Genomic DNA, 5,447 nt, shown 5'->3' on the forward strand with positions numbered 1-5,447 from the left:
AAGAGAAAGAGAAAAAGAGAAAGAGAAAGATAAAGAAATAACACACAGGCGGCGTCAAACGAAAGGCCGGTTGAAGGAGGCGAGTTTTACGTGTGTCAAGTTAGAATCGAAACCGAAACCGAAACCGGTCCGAATAAGCCAAACCGGGTCGAATAGGATTAGGTTAGGCTGCGTTTGGTAACGGTCTGAACAAAGAACGTCCGTTCTTGACTAGAAACGTTCTTTTGCGTTCTTGGTCTAGAACGGTGTTCTGAGACCGAAAATGACCGTTTGATAACGGTCTCAATAATGAGTTCAGAACGAAAATGGTGTTTGGTAAAACCTGTTCTTTCAAATTTGATATTAATTATAATAATGTCATTTCCTTTTAAATTATACCAAGAAAATACTTGTAAAATCAGTTTCTCTTTTACCAACCTTAGCATAAAATTAAAATATCTCATTAACATAACCAAAATAATTATAAAAATATGTCAAATTACAAAAATACCATTAATATTGGGTTATTATGTGGATTGGTGTCATAATTGACTATACTATAAATAGTTGAATAAAAAGGGTCTTGGTGGATTCGAACCACCATCCCCTTGGAACATGAGCATGTTCCAAGTGCTCTACCAATTTGAGCTAAAGACCCATTAACTAGAGATCCAAAACATAAATACAACAACAAAAATCACAGTAGCATGAATCTTCACATGAGGAATGAAATGAGCAAAGGTCTAAAACATAAATACAGCAAAAGAGTCACAATGAAATGAATCTTTGCATGAGAAAGTTAACAAGCAAGATTTCCAAATAGGAATTGAGCATTTGAGTTATGATCTCATCAAAATGGAAAATAAATAGAGTCAACATGAATGCATCTAACTTGAAAAAAAAATAAAAAATGAAAATCCAGGAGGGAAGTGTTGGGTAATTGTATTACAATTCGTTACAAATAATTGAAACAACACGAATTGCAATACAATAGATTAAGCAGTAGAAACTAGGCTTGACCTTTGGCTGAAATGAGAAGACCAAAGCTTGAATTTGATGTAGAACCACACCCGCAACAACTTGAACAAGCTTGAGGTTGAGTCACACTTGTGGTGCTGCCTTTAAGGTAATTGATGCCTCCTACTGCCAAGGAGTGTTCTGCACCACTACCCCAAGATAAAACAACCTCCAACTAGAAGATGAAGCAGTCCTTCTAGTCCCTTGAAGGAGCCAAGAGCTTCAACACAGCAACCCTCTAACACACTTAGAAGAAAAGAGAGAGAGAGAGAGAGAATAATACTCCTAGTGATTGTTAAGTATGGGCATGAACATGTATCCAAAGATGTCTCTTACAAAGCAATTGGTTGGGTTTATATAGGCCCAAGACCAATCCTTGCATTCCTTTGGAATTCTCAAGAATAACCATCCACTTATGACCAAATTGAAGAATAAGATTTATGGGCATGAATATGGACATGAATTGGAGGTTAATTCCAAATTCATGGTCATTCCCCACTAAGGGTCATGAATGACCTTAAAATTCATTCATTCTCCACTAAGACCATAAAGGCCTTAAAACCCCATAAAATGGTCATTCTCCACTAAGGGCCATAAAGGCCTTAATACCCATAAAGGGAGAGACATCACCTATGGCCATGAATTGAGAAATCAATCTCATTCAATATCCTTGACCCACCTTCCCACTCATGATAGTGACCATGAATAGACTTTAGGGTACCCATAGAATGTTACAACCTTTGGAATTACTTCTTTGATCACATGGGTCCCACACCATAACAAAGCAATCAAAAAATTTTGAAACTTAAAATAAAATAAAATATATTTTAAATCTAACAATCCCCCACAAGTTTCAAACGACACGAGACACACTCTTTGTGTTGAATTAGACACTATAGGACACATCGTTATAGGTGTCTTGGGACTTGAACCTACACTAGGTCTAATGAACCGCTACGAGTAGAGGTAGAGTCGAGACTCCTTGAACCTTTTCTCATTGGTGTAGCTGACCGTCCCATCAACCATATCCCATAGGTCGACTCTTGTGCTACCCATCATAAAATCACTTTGGACTTTTGAACCGGCCATATCCCTTATCTTGAACTCGTGAATGTTTTAGAGAACTCGCCTATAAGTTCTCATCGGCGGCGGCCACACCCCCTACATTCACTTAGGTTAGTCCCTAGTGTGCACCACAACTGACACACCCCCACATTTCCTGGGATTAGACTAATTAAGAGCTTTACCGCTCAACCTCTTTCTTTGTGGTAGTACTACTTTCACCATCTACAGCTTGGAATGAATATTTATATAAGTAGTAGTACAAAACCGGTCAACCAGTGATTTCGTTTGTACCCCTTGAACCTAATTCAGGCATTTAGCCTCTTTACATAGGTAGGGTGTCCATCACATGACCTATGGATTAGGCATTAACCCCATTCCTGTAGATGCATTACACAAGTTCTTGACAGACATAGGCTTTGTGAACATGTCGGCTTGGTTACTTTCTCGACTTCACATAATCGATAGCTATCATTCCTTCATCTATGTCTTGTCTCACAAGGTTGTGTCCGAGGCGTATGTGCCTCCTCTTACCATTGTATATCCGGTTCTTGGCTAGATGTATAGCCGCTTGGTTATCACAATGTAGTGATACCGATGGCACCGGTTTTTGCCACAATGGAATACCCGCCATTAAATTTCTAAGCCATTCGACTTCCGTTCTCGCCTTTTCCAAGGCTATGAACTCGACTTCAGTAGAGCTCGTCCCACAAGATTGCTTTGTGGACTTCTATGAGATTGCACCGCCTGCTAGTGTAAACACATATCCACTAGTAGCTAAGGACTCGTTTGTATCCGAAATCCAATTTGCATCACAATACCCTTCCAAAACTGCTGGTTTACCACTATAGTGTAAACTATAGTTTATAGTGCCTTTTAGGTACCTTAATAACCTATCAACTGCGCTCCAATGTTCCTTACTTGGATTGTGAGTATGTTGACTCAACTTTCCTACCGCAAGGGCAATATCTGGACGCGTACAATTCATTAGATATGTGACCGAACCAATAATTTGAGCATATCTTTTTTTATTCACTGGTTCACCTAGGTTCCTTTTCAAGTGACACCCCATATCAAAAGGTGTTTTAACCGTTGAAACTTCATGGTACCCATACCTTTTAAGTATATTTTCTGCATATCGGGCTTGGGATAATGAAATATGATTTCCTTGCTTTGTGATTTTGATCCCAAGGATCATATCAGCCTCTCCTAAGTCTTTTGTGTCGAAACTAGACATCAAAAGTTTCTTAGCTTGATTAACCATTTCCAAGTTTGTTCCCATTATAAGCATATCATCTACATATAGTAGTATGAATACACCCCTACCACCATGAAACCTGCTATATAAGCATCTTTCAGCGTCATTTACAACGAACCCATTTGAAATTAGAACCTTGTCCAATTTTTCATGCCATTGCTTCGGTGCTTGCTTCAATCCATATAAGGATTTCCGAAGTTTGCAAACCTTTTGCTCTTGGCCAATTACAACACAACCTTCTGGTTGCTTTATGTAAATTTCCTCCTCTAAGTCCCCATTAAGAAATGCCGTTTTCACATCCATTTGATGGATGACCAGGTTATATATTGACGTCATTGCCAACATAACCCTTATCGTGGCAATTCTAGACACCGGGGCAAATGTGTCAAAGTAATCAATATTAGGCTTTTGCCTAAAACCTTTGACAACAAGTCTGGCCTTGAAACGATCAAGTGACCCATCACTTTTTAATTTCTTTCGAAATATCCACTTGGTTTCCAAAGTTTTGGAGCCGAATGGTAAATCCACCAATTCCCAAGTGTTATTCGCCAAGATTGAATCTAGTTCACTCTTGATTGCCTCTTTCCAAAAGACGGCATCCAGTGATGTAATAGCCTCTTTGTATGTAAGAGGATCCTTGTCTACTAAATAGACAAGCCACTCATCATCTGTATATTTGGGTCTTTTGAGTCGCTTGCTCATCCTAGGCCGACTTTCATCATCATTACTCAATTCTTGATTGGTAACCCTTTCATTTGACTCCATTTCCCCATTAGTCAATTGACTATCCTTACTTATAGGTAATATGGACTTAAAGGGAAATAAATTTTCAAAAAACTCAACGTCTCTTGATTCTATGATGCTATTTGGTTCAATAACATCATCCATAGCTTTGATCACCATGAACCGGTATGCCGTACTATTTGTAACATAACCCAAAAACACACAATCACATATTTTTTGTCCCAATTTTCTTTTCTTGGAATCCGGTAACAACACCTTAGCCAAACAACCCCAAACCCGTAGATGTTTTAGACTTGGTTTCCTACCAAACCATTTCTCAAATGGAACCATACCAGTCTTGCTATGTGGGATTCTATTTGATAGATAACATGCCGATAGCATGGCTTCCCCCCACATATCAAGTGGTACACCTGAACTCAATAACACAGAGTTCATCATCTCTTTAAGAGACCTATTTTTCCTTTTGGCAACCCCATTTGATTCCGGTTGGTATGGAGCGGTTGTTTCATGGATAATTCCATTTTCCTCACAAAACTTATCAAGGTTAAAGTACTCAGCCCCTCTATCAGTTCTAAGTCTCTTAACCTTCTTACCAAGTTGATTTTCAACTTTCATTTTGTAAGATATGAACGCCTTTCCGGCCTCATCCTTTGATTTGAGCAAATACACCATGGTATATCTAGAGTGGTCATCTATGAAAGTTATGACATAGTTATTTCCTCCCCTAGACTCATATGACTTGTAGTCACATAAGTCACTATGGATTAATTCCAAGAGATTACTCTTCCTATCCATAGTCTTGTGAGGTTTTTTGGTTAACTTTGCCTCTACACAAGTTATGCACTTGTTTACAGGGGATTCCACCTTATCGGTGATCATGCCTAACTTGCATAGTTTGGTGATATATTTCACACTACTATGACCCAACCTACCATGCCACAAATCAAAAAAGTTAGAAGAGACAATCATGTAAGCAGAAGAAGTACTAGTTTTCTCAATTACAATATTTCCAACACTTAATACAAACAACCCCTCACTAAGGTATCCTTTCCCCACAAAAATATTGTTTTTAGTGATAACCGCCTTATCACTTTCAAAAGCCAATTTCATTCCTACTTTATTAAGCAAAGGAACTGAAATTAAATTGCGCCTAATATCCAGGCACATGAAGAACATTGGTGAGAATCATAGTCTTCCTGAAGTGATTTTCAAAGTCACTTTTCCTTTTCCCATAACAGAGCACTTTGGGAATTCCCCATAAATACCTTTTCATCCTCTTGTATTCATGGAATAAGAGGAAAACATCTTGAGATCACCACAAATATGTCTTGTGGCACCGGTATCCAATACCCAATCTTTTGATTTTTCAATCAAATTTGCTTCCGTG

The sequence above is a fragment of the Telopea speciosissima genome, chromosome 4, assembly GCF_018873765.1.
Source record: "Telopea speciosissima isolate NSW1024214 ecotype Mountain lineage chromosome 4, Tspe_v1, whole genome shotgun sequence".
Lineage (NCBI taxonomy): Eukaryota > Viridiplantae > Streptophyta > Magnoliopsida > Proteales > Proteaceae > Telopea > Telopea speciosissima.